The sequence below is a fragment of the Elgaria multicarinata genome, chromosome 2, assembly GCF_023053635.1.
Source record: "Elgaria multicarinata webbii isolate HBS135686 ecotype San Diego chromosome 2, rElgMul1.1.pri, whole genome shotgun sequence".
NCBI lineage: Eukaryota > Metazoa > Chordata > Lepidosauria > Squamata > Anguidae > Elgaria > Elgaria multicarinata.
The window spans coordinates 35,810,092-35,823,293 of record NC_086172.1 but is presented as its reverse complement, the minus strand read 5'-3'; the positions used below and the strand labels follow the sequence as shown (position 1 = coordinate 35,823,293).

At 43.4% G+C, this 13,202-nt stretch overlaps 1 protein-coding gene across 2 annotated transcripts in view; it reads left to right on the top strand.

Moving 5' to 3' along the window:
- ZNF804A (zinc finger protein 804A) overlaps positions 1–13,202 on the top strand; it is a 247,718-nt gene that overhangs the window by 167,589 nt on the left and 66,927 nt on the right. The gene's annotated exons all lie outside the window — the stretch shown is intronic.

Here is a 13,202-nt window from a genome sequence, read left to right as displayed (position 1 = left end):
GGTTGGAACGTTGGTCGAGCTGTGCAATTCACCATTCACGCAGAGCGAGCAGCCGTCAAAGACATGGACGTTACTCAAGCATGAGACAAACAGCAAGATGATGTTTGGAGAATCCTGGCGATTTCCAACTTCACTTGTTTGTTTATTTATTAATTACATTTCTATGCTACCCAATAGCTGAAGCTCGTTGCCCATCCCTAATGAGAAACTGTGACAGGGTTGGCCCTTGTATGAGGTACAAAGGAGTAATATAGGCAACTATACCTTTACGTAATGACCAGATCAAATTTATTAGAAGTAAATAAAATGACTTCTTGTGTACCTAAAATGGACAGAGGTATACAGGCAATTTATCTCTCAGAATAGATGGGCTTTAAATTTGATCCCCATGCACAAGCTTTTATGGATGTATACATATTAATTGGTGGAATTGTTTCTCATGTCATAGTAATTTTTGTTATTGTTGCCACCCTTTTTTATAATGCTTGGTTTTGGGTTTCAGCATGAAGCGGCTTTGCTATTTCCCTTGCGGATCCAGTAGACCAGTGCTGGCCTTTCCCAAGCTGTAAGCAGCAGAGCGAATTTCAGAACAGTAAAATGAAGGTCTATGACATTTTGCCTCTGTGCACTGTACATTGCGCATATTGATGTCATAACAATTTGCAATAATCATGAGCTGCAATCTGTTATATTATAAAGGGAAACATGGTGACACACCTGGAAGCCTGGATCCCGGCTACACATCCGATCTTTCAAACACTTTAACTCTTAAGTAATGCCACTCATAGGAGCGATCTCATTGATTTTGGGCAGTAAGCTGTTTGCAGAATTGAGCCTGATATGCTTGAAACCTTTCACAGACAATGATCAATGCTATAGTCTTAATTACCATGTCTTGCTATTGAACTGAAATTGGTTGGTCTAAATGGAGTGCAATTATTTCAAAGTGCTGCAGCTAGATTACTTATTCAGATGAAATGCAGCCTTTCCTCCATGATGTGAGCTTTCATTCATACCTTGGATGCTGATGATATTTTACATGGCTTTCAGATGCTAATGAGCATTTCCACACACCCCACCCTCCATGTTGTCATTCTGTGATACCCCTCAATCATTTTTCTGACCTTCAAGGAAATCAACAGATCTGAGTTCTCGTTTATGTGCAGTCCTTCTTTGGCATGGCTGGGGCTGCTATTAGTACAAGCACCTCACAGGGAATTAGCCATGGCTGACCACAGGAGTAGAGACGTTCTTTACACTGGAGAGCTCATAGCTGAAATTGGGAGCTGTTCTACACCTAAAGTTAAATCATGTGCTACAAAGATCCTGGGACAAGGTAATTTCAGATGGATTGGTGGAATCACTTGTCTTTAATATTCCTCCATACTTACATATTTTCCAAAACAAAACAAACCCTCTCCATGGGTAGTATCCAATGTTAGGCCTACATAGAGTAGACCCATTGAAACTAATGAAACTTAAGTTAGTCATGCCTAATTTAAGTCCCATTCATTTTAATGGGTCCAATCTATGTATCACTAACATTAGATACTACCCCACATTTGTAGAAAAATGATTACATCAAGCGTCTATTTATTTATCTGTTTTTATCTTGCTCTACCCTCAAAGGAACTCAGTGTGGGGTGGTGGACATACATGGTTCTCCTTCCCCAGTGTTTCATTGGAAGAACCCTGTGAGGCAGATATGCTTATCAGATGGTGATTGAGATGCATGATTTTTGCCCCCTGGCCATTATGACAATGCAGTGCTATGTATACGGCCTTGTGAAGAAGAGGCTGTCCATGGTGCTGGAATTTGAAAATTTAGAAAGTTTTCAGGCAAGTGAAATTTGAAATCTCTCGCTCAGTTGCTGTGATGCCAGACAATGTTTGTACCACCAGAGTTAGACTGAGCAGATGTATGGCATTTCAAAGCTCTTTATTGGCAGGGCCTGTCTGGCACAGGCTTTACAGGTGACAGCTGGCTAGCAGAACCTAGCAGAGAAGCCATTAGCCTGCACTCCAGCTAAGCACTGTTAGACTATCTCTGGCCTGTGCCTTCCTCAGAACACCACCTAGCAATGTCAAGTTGCCATGTGACTGGGTACTGTGTTAATGCTCCCACCCCCATGCACTGCTACTGGGCTGTACCCTTTCAGATCGGGGAGATCTCCCTTGCTGAAGAACTTTCAAGCAGCAGTTGGGCAGCTATCTCTTGGGATTCTTCAAGCTCTGAACAACAGTATCGAGCAATTCTATCATTAACAGAATTCTACACACTAGGGGGGAAAGCAGACACAATATTGCTGTCAAAGGCTGGGCCAGCATGGTCAGTCACTTGCCAAAGGCTCATAGCCCATCAGGAGGCCACTGCAAGAACTTCCTGGAGTTGCTCCTCTGCTTCATCATTGTCACAAGCTTGTTTACCTGCTTCTTGATATGGCACAGACAATGATGCTGGTGAGGAGGAGGAGGAGATGCCATTGCCTACTTTCCCACTGCCTCTCTCTATGTCGAGAAAGTGAGTGGTAGCAATAGACAGAAGCTGGAGAGCACCAGCAGCTGGGGACCATGGTGGTGGGAAGATGGACTCATCAAGGGGGGGAGCCATTAAGGGTGTCTTGCCCAAGAGCTCTCCAAAACCTGGAGCTGTCCCGTGGCAAAGGAAAGGCTTTATCTGCCTCATACATGGAGTCGATCACCTTATAGGACCCTTTCAACTCTACTATTCTATGATTCTATGGTCTTCTGAGTTTCAAATGAAAAGGGGGGAAATACTGAGTAATTACAAATAAGCTGAAGGAACAAGAAATCACTTTTTAAATATGTTTCTAATCATACTACTATTCCTCTAGCATAACAATAGAACGTTAGAAAAATAAGATTGCAGGACACAAACCTCAGGTGTCAACTTGTCAACATGTTACATTTAAAGTAGTTATTAAAATCATTATGCCATCAAGTCATGAAGTTTAGATTTTCCAAAGATAGCAGCCTTCTTTAATTGCTCACCACTTTTCAGAGATGAGGGGGGGGGGGAAGGCAAATCAGATGGAGGGAGTGGGAAAATCTGCATGTTTGCTAGTTATCCTCAAAGGCCTCTGCCGTCTCCATCAAAATGCAATAGACACATTCCTTCCCCCCCCATGCCAGTAACAAGAGCATAAAATAAATATAATTTGTGCAATCAAATCATAGACTTCGAATGTTGCATATCTTACTGGAGCTGCCTACCTGTTGGAAAGTCAATAATGACTACAGACAGGGATTTCTGAGAGTTTCTAGCAACAAAAAACAAAATGGATATTGACATGGCTCTGCAATCCCAATAATGATATTAATGTTGTGTTCAACTTGGGAAATTAAGGTATATGAATATGAATGACTACAATCTAAAAGTGAGAAGTGCCAAGTTCCTCTGTCCCATGACTGTGAAACTAGTGCTCCTCACTCGACACTACACGAGCTATGTGTAAGATTAGAAAACGGTCTGTTGGGACTGGTTAGCAAACTGTTTCAAGGCCAGCGATGCATAGCATATAAAAATAATTACTTATTTGCTCTCTGATAGGCAGATCTTTTAAATGACCCTCTATAATATAACAAGGGGGACCTCATGTCTTGGATGATCAAGACATCTTCCACCTCCACCCATACCCCATTGGGATTAAAGAGGATCAATGTCTTACACTACTGTTGCAGCTTCATAAAGCACATTCACACATGCATGCTCTGTTCATCCCTCGATGTGGAACATTGACACATGTGTGAGGATGGGGCCCTTGCAAATGAACCATCACAGGTATAGCTTTCATATTACTTCCCCTCTGCTCACAGCCAAAATACTTTTTAACAAAGGAGACACCCATTCAAAGTTGTAACGTTTTATTTAATTATTACCTGAGTTGTACACCACCTTTCTACCAAGAACATGGCACCCAGTGGCATTGATGTATGAGTCTTTTGTGATTCAGCTGTTCTGATTCAAATTGTGAGAGAAGGACACACATGCTTTAATGCTCCTCCCATATTTAGCCCCCAAAATAAAAACAATAAACCAGTAGAAATTGAAATGAAGAAAGAAATGAAAGAAACAATAAGGGCATATTTATTTATTTATTTATTGCATTTTTATACCTCCCAATAGCCAAAGCTCCCTGGGCAGTTCATAGAAATTTAAACCATTCAAAGTATAAAACAAACAGTATTATAAAAACATGATATAAAATACAACATGAAAGCACAACCAGGATAAAATCAGCAGCAGTGCAGACATACAAATTTAAAATACAAATTTAAAACAGCAAAGTTAAAATTAAATTTATAGATTGAAAGAATAAAAAGGTCTTCACCTGGCATCTGGAAGAATATAGTGTAGATGCCAGGCAAACCACCTTAGGGAGCTCTTTCCACAGCCGGGGTGCCACAGCGGAGAAGGCCCTCCTCCTGGTAGCCACCGGTCTTACTACATGCTTCTTCACTAGCATGTCAATGACCACACTTGACACATTCAGCTGTGTATCTTTGGCTTTTGTATGTATTGGGTGAATTATACATCAAGTCTCCATGATTTCCATTGGAGAGAGTTAAACAAGTGCCAGACTTTTAAATGGTTTTCAAAAGTGCTTATTTGACAGGACTGCAGCCACCTTTTCAGTGACCATCAGAGGCCTTCCAGGAAAAGTAACGCTTTAACATCCAGGGACATCCTTCATACAATGTCCCCAAATGAACCCTTAGAGCTCAGTGTTCTTCTAATGTTAATGGCATACTCTCAAAAATAATAATAATATTGTGCCTTCTAAAATTAATCTCCAACTGTCATTGCAATAGCTCCTGGGTAAACTACACTTCCCAAGGGACACGGGGGTCTTTCTTTCCTGGCATGCTACCAAACATTCCTGTGGCTGGAGCATGACTACGGTGACTTCCCTGACAACTTCCAATCTTACCAACCTAGTCAACTAAGATAGTCAGCAGATGCTCTCTTCCAGATGAGGTGAGGTGGGTGGCTACAAGAGAGGACCATTTCAGTTAGGGGTGTGCATGGACCCCCCGCTCCGCCCCACGGGCCGATCCAAAAATTTTGGATCGGACTGCTCCGCGCCGCTACGCCCATACTCCGCTCCTCTTCGCCGCAGAGCTCCAGCTCCGAATCTGAGCTCCGCAGTGGAGGGGAGTGGTGCCAGGTAAGGCCGGGAGTGGAGGGCGGGGGGAGGGTTACCGGGCCCTGCCGCCGTCGCCGCCTATGCGGCGACGGCGGCAGAGCCCGGTAAGGGACCAAGGGGGAGGGGGCCTTACCTGCCTCCGTCCGCGGTCCGTCGGCTTCTTCAATTGAGCCCGTGGTTCAACCAGGAAGTGCGGCCCAGACTTCCTGGTTGAACCGTGGGCTCAATTGAAGAAGCTGATGGACCATGGACAGAGGCAGGTAAGGGAGAGGAGGGCAGGGTGGTGGTTACCGGGCCCTGCCGCCGTCGCCGCATGGGCGACAGCGACAGCGGCAGGGCCCAGTAAACCCCACTTACCTTTCCAGTGGAGCTCCGGATCGAGGCGAAGAATCCACCTTCACCTTGATCCTCTTCGCCACGCTCCGCCGGCCCCCCAATCCTCTTAGCCTCTGCCTTAAGGGGAGGCGAAGCACCCCGCTCCGCTTCTAATTCGCCGGTCTGATTAGAAGCGGAGCACATCCCTAATTTCAGTGGTGGCACCCCACTTGTGGAATGCTCTCCCCCAGAGACACTCACTTGGTGCTGAAAATCGGTCATGGTCTTTTCAGCACCAGGTGAAGATCTTAATCTCCCAGGTATTTTAAGAACTCTTTGTAATATTTTTACATCATTGTACTTTTATTTGGCTGTTAGTTTTACTTTGATTTGATGTGCTGCAGTATTTTTATTCTTTGTTGCTGACTTCATGTTTTTATTATGTTATGGGGAAATGCTGGGAGTTGTAGGACTTTTTTCTGTCTAAACACGCATAGGGCTGTGCCCTTAAACAACATGGGATGGGAGGGAGGGACACTGGGGATAGGAAGGTGAGTGGATAGGTATGTCAGGACCTCTTTTCTAGGCCAGCTTGGATTTTAATCTGAGTTGGAGAAGAATTCAGGGACCTCATAAATGCAGTGCATAGTTAAATTATGGAACTCACTACCACAAGATGTAGTGATGGCCACCAATTTGGAGGGCTTTAAAAGGGTGTTGGATAATTTCCTGGAGGTGAAGGCTATCAATGGCTTCCAGCCCTTATAGTTGTGTGCTTTCTGCAGTATTCGAGGCAGTAAGCCTGTGTGCACCAGTTGCTGGGGAACATGGGTGAGAGGGTGCTGTTGCACCATGTCCTGCTTGTTGGTCCCTGGCCAATGGCTGGTTGGCCACTGTGGGAACAGAGTGCTGGACTAGAAGGACCCTTGGCCTGATCCAGCAGGGCACTTCTTAAGTTCCCCAAACTGATGCTTTGGAATACAGCTCCCAGCATTGGTGACCATTGATAATGCTGGCTAGGGCTTATGGGAGTTGAGGTCCTGACCCTTGACAGGGCTGGATGGGGCTGATGGGACTTGAGCTCTGGAGGTCAACAAGTTGGATAAGGCTATTGCAAGCAATAGTATGTCTTTGGCTGCATTCTATAGACACTTACCTGAGATTATCCCCACTGAACACAGTGAGCCTTACTTCTGAGTAAGCATACCTAGGATTATTTTGTGAAACCCTTGTGCATCGTAAAAAAAGTTATTAAATCTGCAAATAATTCTTTTTTGTCCAGTGTAACAGCAAAAAAGCCAGCAGACAAGGATCAGTAGGCCTGAACATCATGCCCACACTCAGCAATATCTCCATTTCTTATTCCTCCCACCTCCTGAGCATCTACCATGGGAAAAAAAACCTTAATAGAAACTCACATAAGGAGTCCATTTTCTGAGGAAGAAAATATGCATTTCATCGGACCTGCCACCAGGGAGCCCTTAGCCCCATTCCCTCTGCATCATGACTAGTCAGTCCTGGGCCCCTCATGCCACAATAATCAATTATCCAGCTGGCTGGCTTACCTGGCAATGCTGATGAGTGTCTTCTGGTGGTAACCAAGCAGCTGCTCAGCTCCTGTCAGAAGAGCACCACCATTTTAAATTTCCCAGAATGCAATGCCCTGGTAGAGGAGGTGCAGTTACTCGTGTGTGTGAGAGAGAGAGCGAGGGAGAGGGAGAGAACAGCAGTGGCCCAGTCAGTGGAGATTCCAGATAGCTTGAGGGTTCTGAGTGCTGATCATGACACTGTTGGCATTTGAAGGAAACCTGTTGTTGTTGCTGCTGCTGCTGTTCCTTTTGTTGAACCTCATGCAGTATGGGTGGTAGTTAAAAATCAAAGCACCTAGTTTTTAGTTAAAATTGGACCTGCTGTACAGTGACAATACTTTCAAGATTTGATTGGAAACCAGTGGTTTTGAAGGCTGCGCAAAGGGGCCAAGAGTCAGCCCAACTTGTAAAACTTAATGAAGAAAGAACGATACTTCTCTCTCTCTCTCTCTCTCATGCATCAACTGAGTTGCTAGGAAAGAAATGATTGTCAGCAAATGTGCTTAATTGAGTATGACGTGGGACTTGATGTGAAGTCGCGCCTATGTGGAAGTTGTACTAAGACAGATGTGAAAGACTTCATAGTTTAACTCCCCACCCCCACCCCATTTACAAGTCAGAAACAAAATGATTTTTATGCAGTAGCATTTGGCAATTTGTGTACAGTTGACATGTGCTGTGTGTTTTTTTAATTCTCTTGGAGTGCCAACCCATGCTGTTCATTTAAAAGAAAAGGGGAAAAAAAGCTCAACAAAAGAAGCGACAGACGTGCTTAGTATGTCCCCTCCCCCAACTATGAAAATCCTTGCATAGTTTATGATTCACTCTCTTTAAAAAGAAAAGGTGGGGAGAGGGAGCTTGCAATGCACAGAACAGAACTTGATGGAAAAGGTTGAGTCAAAACCATATATTGACACACTCTCTTTTGGAAAACAGTGGTGTTTACCATCATATAACTATTGTGATTTGGCTCCCTGAGCCAGCTCCAGTCATGCGCAACAATTGCTGCTCATGGTTGGAAATGCTTAGCCCCATGTGCACATGTAGAGTTGATGTGGCCTGGATGTCCATTGCGATGTGGCCTAGATGTCCATTGCAAGGAAAAACGTGACTTGATGGTGAATGTTCAGATCCGTGTTTGATCCCTCATTTTGCCATTAGTCAAATGTGTTTTAATGTATTTGAAGCACACTGGTCCCTTTTGCCCACAGATTTCAGAGAGGAACATGACACTATTTTATATACATTATTAATATAAAGAACAGCTAGTTTTTCTCCAGGGAGAGATGGGAGATGGCTATGCTGGCTGGCATGATGGGAGTTGTAGTCCAGCACGACTACACGAGATGGGGGGAAGGTCATTACAGACTGTGCAACCTGAACACATGGAAGATATAGCCAATCCATCCATGGCACACCTTAACCAGTCTATCCTTAAAGCTTGGAAAGGAGTTCCTGCTCGAAAGTGGATAACTCAGCTGATTACCTGTTTGGAATTTATCACAAGAGCAGAGGCCATTCAGAAGAAGATGTAGAGAGCAGCTCCATTATTAAAGTCTTGCTATGTGTGTTTGTTATTGTCAGCAACCACTTGGTAGGCTGCCGTTCCGTTGAGGAACAACATTAAGACAAAGATCTACGGAGAAGTGATAAATTGCTTGGTGAAGGAAACAATTTAGTACTCATTGATAGTCCATAAAGAGACTGAGTGCACTTGCTAATGTGACTTGGTTTAGATTTACCCACAAGCTCCATCTTCCCATGCCCGGCTTGTGGGTGTGGATGCCGTTCAGCCAACGAAGAAAAATATTGCTTTATGAACCAGAATATCATTTCTTTATTTTAATATGCTGCAGCTTTTCAGCCAAAAGAGCCTTCTTCAGGAGGCTCACAGAAAGAACACAAGAAAGATATATATGCAAGAATGTAAAACGTATCCTCCCCTCCCCAAAAAAGAAGGGATAAAGGGACACGTCCCCATTCCAAATCAGGACAGGGAAGCTGTTGTGTTCAGTTATGGTACCTTTGTATGTAGGTTCTTGACACAAGGAGACTGGCTTCTCCTAACCTAACCCCACAAAATGCCTGAAAATAGAGCATCCCATCTGTACCGAGATGGTTGGTGTGACTGGGCAAAAGGGAGTTACCTCAGAATTTATGTTTATAGTGGAGCATAGACTTCATCTTTATACTGTAATGAAGTGATCAAGACTGTCTATCTCAGCCTTGAAGGGTGGGGTTGACAGAAAGTGGCAGGACCTTGTTGCAGCCTTCCCTTGGAGAAGGCACCTGGACGAGGTCTCCATCAGCTCTCGTGCTCCTGAGCCATGTAAGGATTTATAGGTTAAAACCAGCACCTTGAATCGGGCTTGGAAACATACAGGCAGCCAATGCAAGTGGGCCAGAGTTGATGTTTTATGTTCAGAGCTTCTTGTCCCTATTATCACTCTGGACATCACATTTAGCACAAGCTGTAGCTTCTGAACCACCTTCAAAGGCAGCCCCACATAGCACACATTGCAGTAATCTAACTGGAGATCATATATGTGCTGTCTAACCTAAATGACCAGCAGCGTTGTGGAGTCAAGGCTCACATGGATGCAGCCCTGGCCCTTTTTTTATTAGCAGGGTTACTTGTGTCATCTGCTGCCCTCTCCCAGATTTCCCTGTCCTCTCTGAGCTTAGCTGTAATCCTCACAGGAGGCGGGGGAGACATGGACTTTCCCCAGCAGCAACTTATTGTTGTGAGCTATCCTAGTTGTATTTTGGGGTGGCCTGGTCTTGAATGAGACCCATTAGCTTTATAAACAACCTGTTCCTAGCAGATGAAAACCTCGAGAACAACCTGGTTGAACTAGCTTGTTGACTAGCTGCCTGAGTATTTGGACTTTCCGTGAGGGTGTGGCTATGGGGGCTGTCATGATGAGTGCCTGCACTTCAGTATTTACCACTATGCCACTGAGACTCTGTTCAGATGACACACAAAGGCACAGTGGTTAAGCATTTTGAGCTAAACATGATAGTTTAGTGTGTTGTATGAACCATTCCAAACCATGGTGCTACATAACCACGGTTTAAACACATTCACTAACCATTCGCTGCAAAAGGGTTAGCAGCCTCACTGTGGCTTAGCGTGTTGTCTGAACAGGCCCTGTAAATGACTTCGCTAAGCTTGAAAGCGCAATTCTTCTGGTAGGTGGTTGATATTAGGAATTCCTTCTGCACATTAACTTAAGAAGTGGACTGGACGGATAATACTTTAAAAGAAAATGTTTCATTTCCAGAGAACATTCCTCTCTTTCAGTTCAATCATTCCCTCCCCCCACCCGTAGTATAACACTTATCAGGTTTTACAGAACTGTAGCAGTTTTGCGGGAACTGATTTTTAGCTTCAAACAGCTACTTAATGCACATTAAAACAATTTACATTCTTTGCCCTAGTACCTTCCCGTCCCTAATTTTAATTTAGTGTGTACATTTCTTCAGAGGCCATGGTTTAATCATATTGCATAGGAATAATTCTTACATTTTTCCCCTCCAGTAAATGTGTGTGTATGTGTTGGGGAGGGGGGGATAGTTGTAGTTATGGTGCCATAAACAAATTGATTAGCACCAGAAATGAAATTGCCAGGGGAAGAAAATGTTTATTTATTGGAAAAGGCAGAATGTGCCTGCTCGCAAATATTTAACCAATTTGGAAGAGAACATGTTGCAGGAGAAGCTTCCTGAAAGGTAAATGAATTTCTATTTTAGTGTGCCATCCTCATTACCTTTCAGATTGAACATGAAAGGTCAGCCATGGAAGACTCATATTTGGTAAATTTTCTCCTATGAGGCGCCATTTAAAATAAAAGCAAGGATTTAACCTTCATTTGAGGGTGGTAACACCAATCAGCTGTTCTCCTCTGCAATGGTATGCTATAAACAGGATGCTGGTTTCACTCAGGGTCATGATCATGGCATGCAGGTGCACTTTGTTCTCCACCTCACCCCCCACAAATTCTGGTGAATCCATCTGGGCCAACAAAATGGTGCTCTGTAGCAGCCTGGAGTTTCAGAGAAAACAACACTGTGACCCCAGCAGGTGATCAAGGTTCATAGAATCATAGAATCATAGAATAGCAGAGTTTGAAGGGGCCTACAAGGCCATCGAGTCCAACCCCCTGCTCAATGAGATACTAGGAAAGGGTCTGGGTGAATGGGATTTATTGATTATGGACTTTTATTAATTATATGTATTTTTAATTTATTTATAACATTTCCTGGGCACCTTTCAGAGCAGAGGCCCTCACAAGGTGGCTTACAACAATAAAATAAATAAAATATTAAAAGCAATAAAATGTTAAAAGCAATACAAGCACGATCACAATAAAATAGCAATTAAAACAATAAAAGCAACAATACAACCAGCAGGAACAACAATAATAGCAATAACAATTCTCACCATGGGAAGGCCACGGTAAAGTAAAATTATTCATATATGCGTTTTTGTATGCCGTTTCAGCTGAGAAGTGCATTGCAAAACCTGGAGAGGTGTGTAATCCAAAAGAAAACAGTGTTCTGATCTGCATATTAGTTTGGGAAGTGCAAATCAGGCTGGTTGGTTGGTTTAAAAATAAAGACCAAACAAAATTCTCCCCCATGCCCACAAACTTCCTGTGCTCACAGAGGTGTCATCATTCATTTCAAAGGATAGGGCTGTTCTGCATCAGCCTACGCAGGGCTGCCAAAGTCCATTTGCACAGCAGAGTGCACATGGGTATGTGGATCAAATAGCCTGTGCCCTAGCTGTCATTTTTCTATGCCCGCCCCCCAATATTACACATTTTTGTGGTTAGGTCAAGAGCAGTGGAGGCTGGTGGCTCTGGTTTTGGTGGGAACTGGCCAGAATGCTAATATGGCTCTCCAAGGTGCTGAAACCTATTTCCAAAATAGGCTCAACACTTTGAATAGCTCCTGCAGAGTTTTGGCTGCTTCTGACTGAAACCCAGAATGGAATTGCAGCCCCTCTGAAAGTGGAGCCACCAGCCTTCACTGGTTAAGAGTAACAGGCCTAGTGCAGTAGCATTGTCATAAATAAATCATCGTCATGCCCCCCCCACAAATAATTAATAATATGCTCACTAAAAATTAAATGGAATGAAATATGTGAAAGTTCTTCAAACACATCTCTACATTGCCATATAGTCCCATTGTGGTGTTACCCACATTTCTATTTCCTTAGGTATGTCTGGATGAGTATGTTTAGAGAGTACGTAATGTTGGACTGAGTGGGTGTGGCTGATGATGCTGTGGAAAGGGGGAGGAGTATATATATGGGGGAGCTGAGTGGTTTGAGGTGTTTGGTTGGTGATTGGGTTTGGAGGGTAGATGTGGTTTGCTGTGTGATTTCTTGTCAGGGGTTGTGTGAGGAGTGAGTGAAAATAAGATCATAAGGACTAAGGATTGTTATTATTAGATTTGTTACTACCAGTATTCTTAAGAATAGGCAGGAGTTGAATAGAATTTGAAGGAACTAAGAACTGTAAACAAAAATAAACATTTTCTTTATTTTGCTACCATAAAACCACGTGTCAGTTTGGCTGTGTCCCCTGCTCTATCGGTTCATAAATATACACTTTACATTAAACCTTCAGCCGGCTATATTCACAGAAAAGCCTTTTCCAAATCTCCTTACCTTTTCCCTCTGCTATAAGGGAAAGGTTATACTTATCTTTTTACCCTTCCTCGGGTATTTAAGTGGTGGTGCTTAGCCTGAGGGAGGTGTGCGCATCAAAGCCTTGTGTGTGAGGTGGTGGCGTCGCACCCATCTATATTATATTCCAGATTTTAATTTAATAATATATTGGGGACCCTGTTTTCCGCCTTCTTTACCGTGCACCAAAATAAGAAGTAATGGTGTGTCCCGCACTGCTGTATTTCATGGGTTTTTAATTCTTGTCTAGGCACCTTTTGAATATGAACCGAGCTTTGAAAAGAATGAAGAATTAAACAAGTGCAGAAGCAAAGGTTCTGTAGGTCAGCAGAAGATGTCAGCATTGATTTTCTGTCTGACCTTTGGATCTGGCTGTTGTTCGTAAGAAGATTTAGTTGGTAACAAATTAAAGACACCACAGGATAAACTGCTGAG